At 45.6% G+C, this 13,480-nt stretch overlaps 1 pseudogene; it reads left to right on the forward strand.

The window, feature by feature from the left end:
* The first annotated feature begins 8,370 nt into the window (after window positions 1-8,370).
* LOC128846808 (olfactory receptor 6B1-like) lies at window positions 8,371-13,480 on the forward strand (annotated as a pseudogene).

The following is a 13,480-nucleotide window of genomic DNA, read 5'->3' on the forward strand; positions in this document are numbered from 1 at the left end:
GAAAAGTTTTCATGGAAAACTGGATTTGCAAAGAAAGTGGCAAATTTCCCCGCATTGGTCTAGGGGCCACTCAACGTTATTTGGGTGCTAAAGTTCTCTCCTTTGTGTTTTCCTATCTATGTTCAATAACATTGCTGAAAACACAAAAAAAATAAAATTTACAATAATATACAATAAAAGCCTAGACATTATTTTCATTTGAACATTGAAATAGTCCCATTTTTGTCTTTTTTATTTAACTTTGTACTGTATTACTACTGACAGGTTTTTTTATTTACAATATTTTAGTGAAATTGTATTCTCTAAATGGTTAGCACAATTTTTTATTTACTGAAACTGCTTAGGTAAATAAAAAAATGATAATCTATTTCAATAAATGTTTATATCACAAAAATAAATGCAAATAACCCCACAAAAATTAAAAACTTAACAACTTTTCACACATACACATACACACAATATATGAAAGGCTGTTTTATTAGGATTTTCTTTTCTCTTTCAAAATGTTTGGTCTCATCTGTGACACCCTGACACCCCAACATTCTCCAATATCATGTAATTAGGATATGTTTTGTACAAAGTAGGCCTTGTGATTCTAAAAGTGTTGATCTGCTAGACATTAATATCTCATTGGATTGTATGTGCTATTGTTGTATGTGAAGTTGAAGTTTGCCTATGTATGTGTTACTGAAACATATTGTGAGGTTGAAAATACCTACTAGCAGCCTTTCAGGTACAATAGTAAAAATGCCAAACAATGTTAATGGCTTATTGAGAAAATGCACAGAAGCACAAAGATTACCACAGAACTGTGTACAATAGAAACCTCTCAGAGATAGCACAATGGGAACTGTCTGACCCAGGTCACAGGAAAAAGAGCTTTCTAGCAGTGGGAAGAAGATATAAAAGGGGAGAAATGACATCACGCTGGGACTCACTCTCCCTACAACAAAACACCTATAAACACCTGAGGAATAAAGACTCAACAGGGGGAAAGTGACGGTTCCAGGCAAAGGTATTTCTAGCCTGTTTATGAAAACCTAGGAAAAACCCAAGCTGCAAAGCTGAGGCAGCTTGTACCTTAAGAATCTGCCAGGCTGTTTATCTCTTAGGGTGAGAATTTGTTAATTTATATCCTACCTATCTAGTATGTTAAACTCAGTTTGCGGTTTTATTTACTAGGTAATCTGCTTTGATCTGTTTGCTATCACTTATAATCACTTAAAATCTATTGACAGGTTTCAAAGTAGCAGCCGTGTTAGTCTGTATCCGCAAAAAGAACAGGAGTACTTGTGGCACCTTGGAGACTAACAAATTTATTAGAGCATAAGCTTTCGTGGGCTACAGCCCACTTCTTCAGATGCATCCGAAGAAGTGGGCTGTAGCCCACGAAAGCTTATGCTCTAATAAATTTGTTAGTCTCCAAGGTGCCACAAGTACTCCTGTTCTTTGTTTAAAATCTATTGTTTTGTAGTTAATAAACTTATTTTATTTTTTAATGCAAACCAATGTGCATTTGACTAAGGTGTCTGGGGGAAAACTAAGATTGGTCACCACAAGTGTGCATGGTCCTCTTCACATTGAGGGAGAGATGGACCAGGTATTAAACCCATATACTGGCCAGATTTGACCAGGACAGGACGGTACTGCTCTGGATTCCTAGGCTGGGATGCTGGTGGTTAGAGAGCCTGCATGTCACTGGGTGAAGGCTGGTGAAAGTACAAGCTTGGAGGTCTTTGCAACTTGTCACAGAAGCACAGTGTGAGAGAGGGAGCCCAGGCTGGTTGGTAAGAGGGCTCAGCGGCACCCCAGTTCCAGGTGGCACCCCAGGGGGAACCCGTCACATCCTCCATAGTAACAAAATGAAAACCAAAACAAAACAATAAAAAGCAACTCACCAGCTCATCTCACAAAACAGAGAACAAAAATGACATAGCAAATTAAAAAATATAGCTTTATTTTCCAAGGCTTTTAGACTAATTAATAAATGAAATGGTAAAAAATAGTAACAAATGGTAAAATGGGGTCTATACTGGTTATAAGATGACACAAAAGGTTAAGAGACAAATGTATAATGGATGCTGTGACTGGATTGCTGGAGCCCAAAGCATAAGAAACAGTGTGAACCAAAGGCAGGGAACTGGAATAGGCCTGGCCTTGGCAAAATAGCAATGCACCAGGTATCAGATAACCAAGTAAGCACATTCCCAAAATGAGAGGATGGTACAAAAACATACAGATCTCTTAAGTAACTGCATAAACACAGTTGTAAGAGATAGTATAAGAAGACACTGACCCCTCGTAACATAAGGAGCGAATGACAGGATAATGGATGAAGATGTTTTGTGCAAACTAGCAAGTAAGAGAATAAGGGTGGTAACTAACATCTGGAGTGTGATACGTAACTTTATTGTATCAATGTATAAAAGGAGAAGTCATAGGAGGGGCTTCTTTGTAACATCCAAGGGGACAGGACCCATGGGGAGCAGGGAGGGGGCACCATCCAGCCCCGCTCTGCTCCCAGCTCTGCTTTGGTCCCAGCCCTGTCTGAAGCCAAGGCCTCAGCCTCTGGTATCGGCTCTGTTCCCAGCCCAGGTGCCACTTCTGACCCCAGACCCACTCCATGCTGTGGCCCCAGCCTTCACCTCCTTACCCCCGTCTGCATCCCGCCCACCGGAGCCATGGCCCCACTCCCGGCCCCGGCTCTGGTGGTTGGGGGGGCACGGACAGGGGTAAAGGGTGGGCGCAACCCTAAAATGTATGGGGACCACTGATCTATCCTATATAATAGGCACTACGAGCAGTAGTGTGTCTGCAACCAATGGGAGTTAGATGCTTTGCCATTTTGAAAATCCCATTAGGTTTCTGTCAGCATCTTTAGAAGCCCCAAAACCTTTAAACATGTGGACTCTAACTCTCATTGAAAGTTGATGTGACTTAGGCACCTAAATCACTTAGGTGACTACCCCATGATGCCTATCTCCATCTTTACACCTTTTTACATCTACCCTTTCTCTCTTTGTGCCTCAGTTCCCCATGTGTAAATTGGGGATAATATCCTCCTGTATCTGGGGAACTGTGAGGATATAAACCTTTTAAATGTTGGGGGTGCTCAGATACTTTGGTGTTGGTAAGTTCCATAGATAGGAAACATGGCATAGACCTCATCTATCCTATCAGGAGATTGAGGTTAGTTTTCCTTTCACCATGATTTTCCCTTTGAGGTTGGAAGTTCTCCATCATTAACACTGTTGTTTGCACCCTCTTAAGTTTGTCTGTGATAAATGTTCCATGCTCATCAATTTAAAATTCCCAGGACCCGAAATGCCATTGGAGAGCTCACCGTCTCCCATAAAGGATTATTAATGAATCAAGAGAATCCTTTTTCCCTTTTGTAAACAACATGGGCCGGAATATACCAACCAGGTCAGCAGAACTGAAAAGACTGAGGAAGATACCAGACTCCCTACTGAAAGCATTGATTTATTTGATAGAAAACAGACTGCAGATTCTGTGTCTTGGTCCAGAAAACCTGAATCAAGGACTGGCATCAGCTTGTAATTCACCTGTCAGAAAGGTAAAACCAACCTTCATCTCTGAAATGAAAGCAAAGCCCCAATTCAACAAGAAGTATGGGCACGCCTTTAAGGACATGAGTGCTTCATTTGATGTCAGTCACATACTTACATATAAGTGCCTTGCTGATTTGAGGGGTTAGAGAAGATGAAATATATATAAATCGATCTTCTTTCCCATCTACCAAATGCAAGATTTTCCCCTCACACAATGGAACCAACTGAGATAATTGAGGTATATCAGAGACTCTCTTCCCCTGCTTCTCAATTTCTGTCTTAGACTATCTCCCACTGGGAATCTATTTAGCAGTAGATGTATGTGGCTCACTCTGACTATATTAAGAAAGCAAGAATGTCTCTTCTCTCATTGCTTTGTGGTATATTTATTAAAGTGTCTTGAAAATTCAGGCCTCGAAAACTAATATTCTGGGTGACAAGTATCGGGGGTAGCCGTGTTATTCTGTATCCACAAAAACAACAAGGAGTCCAGTGGTACCTTAAAGACTAGCAGATTTATTTGGGCATAAGCTTTTATGGGTAAAACGCCCACTTCTTGTAGTTATTCTGGGTAAAGATGTTTTTACATCAATTCCTGGAATGGAGTCAGAACTAGCAGGAATTTACTTGGGAAGATCCAGACTTTTTTACTTGAACTTGGTTGGTTACAGACCCTGAAATAGCGCTGTTCCTTCCTTGAGATTTCAGTGCTTCGATGGGTTCTCTTCATGATTTGAAGTCATCTATTTGAAAAACATTTAGATATTGAACGTTAGAGCTTGCCCACAAATACATTTCAATTTCTGACCAAAACTTCAAAGCAAATGAAAATCACTTTTGTCAACATTTTTCTGTGATTTTTTTTTCTTCATGTTTTTGTCAAAAACCTGCAAACCCAAGAATGTAATCCTCTTTTAGATTTTTGGAGAGCCAAAGGGAAATAAATGATATTTAGATTTTGTTTTTTCAAAGAAAAGCCCAAATATTTAAATGAAAATTGATATTTTACATTTAGAGAGACAAGGAGGGTGAGGTAATGTATTTTATTGGACCAACTTCTTTTTGGTGAAAGAGCCAAGCTTTCGAGGTCCCCAGAGCCCTCCTTCTGTTTAATTTATTAGCCATTTTTCATTAAAAAAAAGAAGTCAACAAAATTTTTCAGCTAGTTCCATTTAATACACTTGTTATAACCTGTGATGAAATTGATGGCTCCTTGGCTGGCAGGAATCTACCTAGGGTTTTAGACAAGTTATTTCTGAAGATCTGAAATGTCTGTGGGCTAGAGGATTTAGTGGGGAACCTCACCTTCATATCTTTATGAAGTGGGAGTGCTGTGAATTAAGTCACTTCAGGCCAGAGTCAAATCAAGAGGAGTCAAGTTTGTTAATATCCTTAAAATCTGACCTCTGAGTCCTTTGGAAAATGTTATTCTCAGTGCCTAAGAACTTTAGGTTCCTTTCAAAATCCCAGCCTGAATAATAAATGTGATCCACCTTCTTCACTGGTAGGCACCTTTGCCAATTATAGACGCTTCCCATGTCAAACAAATATAAGACACCAGAAAGCTTTTTTCCATCCCCACTTGATACACATATAATCTTGAAGCTAGCTGCTGGGCTCCAGTTCTTGCAAAGCTGTTGAGAAATGTCAATGTCACAAGTATATAATTAAAGGATATGAATCAAATATCAATATCTTGCTCTTTAAGAAGGGTGATAGAAATGGCTTTAGTGTGCTTTCGCCTATTAACTGGCATGCCCTACCGTTTCGTATTTATAATGTGAGCAGAACAAGTTGGAAGATCAAGGAAATCTTAACAGAAGAAAAAGAGGTAGAGTTCTTCCACAAGGTGGAGCTGTTTAAACACTGATTGTCTCATTTTTAAATACACAGGGTCCATGCCACCACCGTCAATGGAGCACCTGTGGTAAACCAGTGTAACTTTGGAAATCTGTTGGCCAGCTGATGTGAATCAGAGGCGCTCCATTGAAGTTAATGGGCCAGACCTCCAGCAAGTGTACATTGGCATAGTTCTTGGAATTTGTTGCAGTTCTGACAATATACACGAATTGAAGGCCTGGGTGAAGATTTTCAAAGGAGTTTAATGACACCTAAAGATGCAGATAGGTACCCAGTGTGGGATTTTCAGAAGCGTCTACACATGCTAAGTACATGATCCCATTGACTGAGTTAGGTCCCTAGCAAGCTTCAAATACATTTGAAAATCTGCACCCTGTCCCACATTGCTAAAGAAAGGAGGTTGAGTTTAGATTTGCTTTATTTCAACACGGGTTTGCATTCTGTCCAAACAAGTGGGAAAAAGTTGAATAAAGGTGTCTGCAAGACCAGAGTTAGTGTCACGGTCGGGCTGAAGGCAGGCTGTGCCCACCCATCAGCTGCAAAATCATAATCAGGAGACAAGCATTGGGACTGGGAGTGAGCCAAGTCAAAATGCCAGGAAGTCAGAGCCAAGCACCAAGTTGCAAATAGCAGAGTCAGGGTCCCACCAGGTCAGGATGTCAGGAAGTCAGGGTCAGGCACCAGTTTATAGACAGCAAGCAAACAGTAAAATCACAGAAAAAACAGAGTCAGAAGCCAGAGTCTAGGATCTACATCAAACTGGGTCTGGTGCAGGATAAGACAGGCAGCCTGCATTGTTGTTCAGCCAGCATCAGCCAATCACTGAGCTGTGAGGGTCCGCCACTCAGGCCCTACTGGGTGGTATTTCTTGCATTGCCTAGCTTCACAGACTCTTCCAAACTAAGCTTGCAGTGGCAATGTGGAACTGTCAGAAGCCCACCCTGGCCTATGGGCCCAGTTTCTAATCCCAGAGGGTCTTATAGTTAGGGTTGGAAGAAATGGAGACTGCAACAGAGTGGGTGGCTTATGAAATGAAGCGGTGCATTTATGCTTGCCTCAGGCAACAGAGAGACCAGAAAACGCATGTTTACAGGGTTCTCAGCTCAAACATGTGTTACTGATTACTAGGGAAAGGGGAGGAGGTTATGAATATTTATGTGTTTAATTATTGACTGTGTATTAAAATTCTAACTTCATCAAATTTATAGTGCAGAGGTTTTGTTTAATTTTTCTATGTACAGTTCATGGACTTTGCAGAGTGGGGAAATCAAACAGTGACAGAATTCATCCTCCTGGAATATGGGGATCTCCCAGAGCTGCAGATTTTTATCTTTCTGCTATTCCTGGTGATCTACATTTATCCTCATCATTGTGCTAGTGGTGGCTGATCAGCACCTCCACACCCCTATGTACTTCTTCCTGGGGAACTTGTCCTGTTTGGAGAACTGCTACACCTCCACCGTCCTGCCAAGGATGCTGGCTGGTCTCCTGACAGGGGACAGAACCATTTCTGTTAGCAGCTGCATCACGCAGTTCTATTTTATTGCTTCTCTGGTGTGTACGGAATGTTAACTCTTATCCATGATGGGTTTACGATCAGTATTTAGCCATATGTAAACCGCTACTTTATGCAGCCATAGCAAATGGTAGGTTATGTCTATATTTAGCAGCTGGGTCTTGGATGAGTGGGTTTCCAGCTATCACCGTAGTAATAATTTTGATGTCACAATTGTCTTTCTGCAGCCAAAATGAAATTGACAGTTTCTTTTGTGATTTCACCCCAGTAATAAAACTCAACTGCAGTGATCTCCGTGGGCTGAAGGTGGTGGCTTTCATATGCTCCTCAGCCTTCTCCCTGGTTCCTTTGTATTAACCCTGACATACTATGTTTGCATCATCAGCACCATCCTGAGAATCCTGTCCAGCACCGGGAAACAAATGGCTTTTTCCACCTGCTCCTCTCACCTTACTGTGATTACAATTTACTATGGGATCTTGTAGGGAGGCGATGTGCTTCCCCATCACCCCGGAGAGGCATGAGCTCCACCAGACACCAGAATGGGCGAAGCCAGAGAACTCCAAGCCCACCCCCCAGAGGGTCAGGTGCCAGACAGGAAGTATAAGAGCCCAACCCTAGAGTTCATTCAAGAGGCAGCCGCTGGAGAGGCCAGACGCCTCCAGCCCAGCTCTCACTGGGGAGACTCCAGCAACCAGCGGCGGACCTGGAGACTGGCATGACCGGCTGATACTTGACGCGGACCAGCGTGTGGGAGAGTCGCTGAACCTACCCCTTGCCAGCTACCCTGAGGGTCCAATGGTGATCGACCCCTTGAGGACACCACCTTGACCCAAGTACCTCCAGAGAAGGAGTTGGGAAATAGCCCAGGGGCAGCCAACCCGAGTCTGGCTACAAAACTGCTGGAACCCATGTCACTCTGTTGCGGCCAGGATCCCCACTGACCCAGCAGCGGGCCTTTGGCCGCTGCTAGGGCCCCAGGCTGGGACACAGTGGAGTTGGAGGGCCTGCATCCCCCCCTCCCACCCAACATGTGGGTGGCAGTCTCCCCCTCTCCCAGGCCGCTCAGATCCTGAAGCCCCAGGTGTGCTATTTACCTGTGTTTGCTCAGCCCTGCCTGAGGATCTAAGCCTTAGACTCATTTCTGCTGTACCTATATAAACTGCAGCTCAGCCCCTGCCTGAGGGCCTGAGCCTTGAACTCTTTACTGCCCCGCCCTGACCAAGGGCCTGGGCCTGTTAACTGCTAACTGTTATCTATGTTTGCTCAGCCCCTGCCGGACAGCTTGATCCAGGTCTCCTGTGGTCCGACTGATTCCCCAGGGGCCAGTGTAGGGACTAAGGGTGGCAGTGTGGTTCCCTGCCGCCCCAGATATGGACGAGCCCTGATGAACCCTCTCTACAGACCTTGATATGTGTCTATATGCTACCAGATACCAATGCACCAAGAGCCCTGAACAAAGTGTTCTCTGTCTTTTACATTGTCTTGACGCCCCTGGTCAACCCAGTCATCTACAACCTGGGAAACAGAGAGGTCAAGGAGGCCCTGAGGAAAGCTGTCAGTAACATCAGGGGTTTCTCAGAATCCCGATATTCAAGCTAACATGTTTAAGGTCAAATAAAATATGAAGTGATTGGACTGTGGTTCTTCCTTATTCAATCATGTGTCCCAGTGAAGTCACCAGACTCTGCATGTGAATAAAGATTATGCATGGGATTTTCCAAGGAGCCTAAGGAAATCGAGTTGGCTCACTGAGGGCTTGTCTACATGGACGGGCTGGTGGTGTTGCTGTATAGGAGGTGCGAGTTCTAAAGCACATTAACATGCTGTGCATTCATTGATCTCTGTAGCTCCTCTAGGTGCTTTAAGGTAATGCTGTTTGCTCTTCGACTCCCTTACAAATCCCAACATCTGCATATAAAACCCTCTAGAGGAGATGGACGAGGGCACAGACTGCAGGTGAGGGAGCCAGTGCTGCATATTAAATTAATTTATCACATGCCTCTGCATTTCATCACGTCAGTGACACCTCCATGAATGTATGTAGAGCAGTGTGTATGCCCCTTGTTATAAATTCCTGGGTGAATGATCCTTGTGTACACAATAAACGTATTTGTATGTAAAATATGTGAATATTTCTTTAATTTGTATATGACTGCTATTTCTATTACTAATAGATCTTCTCCCTTCCGGGCTCCATCTCTGATGTCACCCACCACCACCAGACTCCCATGTTCCAGGGTCCCCACTTCTTGGCTTCTTGTCCCAATCTCTTAGCCCAGTCAGTCCCAGTTTTCTCCCTGAACCCCAGATTCTCATCAGATGTGTTTTCCCTCCTCACCGAACGCTATCCCTGTTCCCCACTGGCTCCCAGTCACAGACTCTTTGTCCAGCCAATCCCAGGCCCGCGCACCCTCATTCATGTAATCTGATCTACCTGTTTCGTGCCCTTCATCAGGTCCCAATCTCAGTTCCTTTTTTTAACCAGTCTTCCCCTCCCAGCTACCAACCCCAATCTCTCCCCTCAGCTCTCAGACCCAGTCTTCTTTCCAAAATGGTTCCAGTCTCTCTTCACCACCTCCAACATTCCAGGCCCAACTCTGCCCCAACTCCCAGGCCTAGTTTCTATTCCCATCCACCCCAGTCCCAGTCTCCATGTCCCTGTCTACTGCATTCCCTTATCCATGGTATGATCTTCTCCCCTATGCATTTGACTGAGATGGCGTCCTCCTCCATTGCTGTCTTGGATTAGTGGGGGGTGGAGGGTGTCTATGAGAGCACAGGAGAGATAGGCTCCCTGCTGTCATTTCTGGTGCCTGACCTGAGTTGGGACAGACTGTTAAGCATAAGGGGTAAACACATTTTTGGGAGACCACTTAAAATGAAGTGGGCAATTGTTATGGCCTTCAAACAATCCCACAACCTCTCCAAGATAATCATCAGATGCATGCTCACCACAGACCAGGACTCACCAACTCAAAGCAGAACCAGACCCTTCCAGAATAACAGATTCAAAACAGCCAGCCATATCTCCACTGCTACAATGATCAATATTCACAACTCTGAAAATCATGGACTCCACAGAACACTAGTTTTATGGCTCAGTAACACACCCCACTGCCTGCTAATCCTCAATTGCCCACTCAATTTTAAGTGGTCTCCTACAGCATGTATTATGCTTAAAAATCTGTCCTAACTTGTATTTAGCTCAGACTCTCTGCTTTCCTTCCCCAGACCTGAAGAGGAGCCCTGTGAAGCTCGAAAGCTTGTCCCTTCCTTTGACAGAAGTTGGTCCAAAAATATATATATTGCCTCACCCATCTTGTATCTCTCATATCCTGGGACCAACACGGCTACAGCACTACTGCAAACAGACAGACAAACAGAGATAGAGCATGGAATAGAACTTGCTCCCACAAGCCATAATAGGAGCTAGTGTCCTCAATAAATTCTCATAAAATGCAAAGTGTGATCTAAATGAAGAGCAGCACTGAATACATGATCCAGTCAAGCCAGGTGCTAACTAGAGCTGCCTGGATAAACAAGGACACATTTGGACAACATTTCTTGTGGGGGAAAATGTTTCACTGAAAAATGTTTTGATGGAAGTTTTTTTTCAACCGGCTCTGATGCTCAGCCCTTCCTAAAAGATGATGAGCGAGGGAAGGACCAGGCCACATGTTTGTTGAGCATTGAACAAAGGGTAAAGTTATGGACTTCCCTCTCCACACATATCCCATGATACACTGCAGCAGCTCAGCCACAGGGAGAGACTGCTGTGCACCATGGGAGACGTAGTCTGGCCAGAGAGGAAGGCCCATGGAGAATGAAAGCACTTGGGACTTGGAATGCAGTTCCCATGGGATACAGCAGCGGCTCTGAGAGACACAGAGGACAATGTCAACCCAACCCAAATCCACACAAAACATTCAGTTTTGGTCAACAAATGGAAATGTATCATTTTGAATCCAGAATGTAGAAATTCTTTGAAGTTCACATATCAGTTGTGGGGTTTTTTTAGGGTTACCATATCTCATAAATAAAAAAAGAGGACCCTCCACGGGCCCTGGCCCCGCCCATTTCCCCACCCTTAGCCCGCCCCAACTCCGCCCCTTCCCCACCCTAACTCCGCCCCTCCTCCCTTCCACTCCCAGCCAGGGGGAAAGGGCTGCCCCAGTGCTACCGGGTTCAGGGTTTGCCGGGCAGTCCCCAGACCCTGCGCCGCCAGCCGGCGCTTCCCCAGCGCAGCTGGAGCCCGGGAGGGGAAGCGCCCAGCCGGGGGCGCAGGGTCTGGGGACTGCCCGGCAAACCCTGAAGCCGGTAGCACTGGGGCTTTGGGCAGCCCCGATGCCTCCGGACCCTGCGCCCCCAGCCGGGCACTTCCCCTCCCGGGCTCTGGCGGCGCAGGGTCCGGAGGCATGGGGGCTGCCTGAAGCCGGTAGCGCTCGGGCAGCCTGGCTCTTAAACAGAGCTGAAGAGTCGGGGAGGAGCAGAGCCACCATTTTCCCGGACATATTCGGCTTTTTGGCAATTCCCCCCGGACGGGGGTTTGACTGCCGAAAAGCCGGACATGTCCGGGAAAAAGAGGACGTATGGTAACCCTAGTTTTTTGGTGTATGTGTGGGTGTGTAAAGGGGGGAGTTAACATCTTGTTCTGTGAACATTTTTCATATATTCATGTAACTGTTGTGCCTTTACTGGAGTTTCTCTTGATTTTGCACCAGCATAAGTGAGAATAAATTTGGGCCCATTGATTTCATTAGTTATTCCTAATTCAAAGTGTGTTGTGTGAGTGGAGCACCAAGCCTCATGGCTTTCAGTGGTGTTACTCCTGATTTACAACAGGATGAGTGACAGGAGAATATGGCTCACTGACCTCAGTAGAGTCACTCTGGATTAACACCAAAGTGAGCCCCCGAAGAATCAGCCCCCTTGACTGCAATAGGATTACTGCTGATTTATACTGGAGCGAGTGAAAGGAGACCTAGACCCACCATACCTGTCCATGTGGGGTGAGTGAGAGGAAAATCTAGCCATACACAAAGCTATTCAAATGTTGAGCCTTTTAGACTTCCGTGGATTTACTCTTACTTTATAATGGACTGGAGACTGGAGAAATCAAACATCCATCACAGAATTCATCCTACTGGGATTCAGGAATATCCAGGAATTGCACACCCCTCTCTTCCTGCTGTTCCTGGTGATCTACATTGTGACCATCAGGGCCGGCTCCAGGCACCAGGCACCCAAGCACATGCTTGGGGCGGCACCTGGTAAGGGGCGGCGGGGGGAGTGCGGCACAGCAGTCCGCGGGGGTGGGTGCTCCAGCGGCGCGGTGCGGCGCTCGGTGGGGGGGGCGGGCTCCGACGCTCGGTGGAGGGGGGCAGCACAGGGCTCGGGGGTCCGGCGGCGCTCAGCACGGCGGGGGGGCGGGCTCCGGCGCGCGGTGCTCGGCGGGGCAGCGGCGCTTTGGGGGGGGTTCCGGCGGCACTCGGTTGGGGAGATTCGGGGGGCGGTGCTTTTTTTTTGCTGCTTGGGGCAGCAAAAAAGCTAGAGCCGGCCCTGGTGACCATGGCTGGGAACATCCCCATCATTGTGCTAGTGGTGGCTGATCAGCACCTCCACACCCCCATGTACTTCTTCCTGGGGAACTTGTCCTGCTTGAAGACCTGCCCAGGATGCTGGCTGGTCTCTTGACTGGGGACAGGACTATTTCATTTATTGACTGCATCACACAACTGTATTTCTTTGATTCTCTGGTATCTGTGGAATGTTGCCTCTTATGAGCAATGTCTTATGATCGGTATTTAGCGATATGCAAACATCCGTATTATTCAGCCCTTATGAACTAGGGTGACTAGACAGCAAATGTGAAAAATCGGGATGGGGGTGGGGGGTAATAGGAGCCTATATAAGAAAAAGACCCAAAAATCGGGACTGTCCCTATAAAATCGGGACATCTGGTCACCCTATTATGAACAGCAGCATCTGCTTCCACCTGGCAGCTGGGTCTTGGGTAAATGGGTTTGTGGCTTGCACCATCACGACATGTTGGATATCACAAATGATTTATTGTGGACCCAATGAAATTGACCATTTCTTTTGTGATTATACCCTGTTAGTAAAACTGTCCTGCAGTGACACCCGCCTGATGGCTTTTGTGATCTTCCTGTTCTCCTCCATATTAACACTGCCTCCCTTTCTCTTAATCCTGGCATCCTATGTGTGCATCATCATCACCATCCACAAAATTCCTTCCACCGCTGGGAGGCAAAAGGCCTTTTCCAACTGCTCCTCTGATCTTAGAGTGGTGACAATCTTCTATGTAACCCTGATCATTGTCTATCTGCTTCCAGACACGGACACACTGAGAGACCTGTACAAAGTGTTCTCTCTCTTGTATACAGTCCTGACTATCCATGCCAATCCACTCATCTACAGCCTGAGAAACAGAGAGGTGAAGGAGGCCCTGAGGAAATCTACTAGTGAGGCTATGAATTTCATAACAAATATCAAATTATTTTGTATGTAG

Source organism: Malaclemys terrapin, chromosome 12 (assembly GCF_027887155.1).
Source record: "Malaclemys terrapin pileata isolate rMalTer1 chromosome 12, rMalTer1.hap1, whole genome shotgun sequence".
Taxonomy (NCBI): Eukaryota; Metazoa; Chordata; order Testudines; family Emydidae; genus Malaclemys; species Malaclemys terrapin.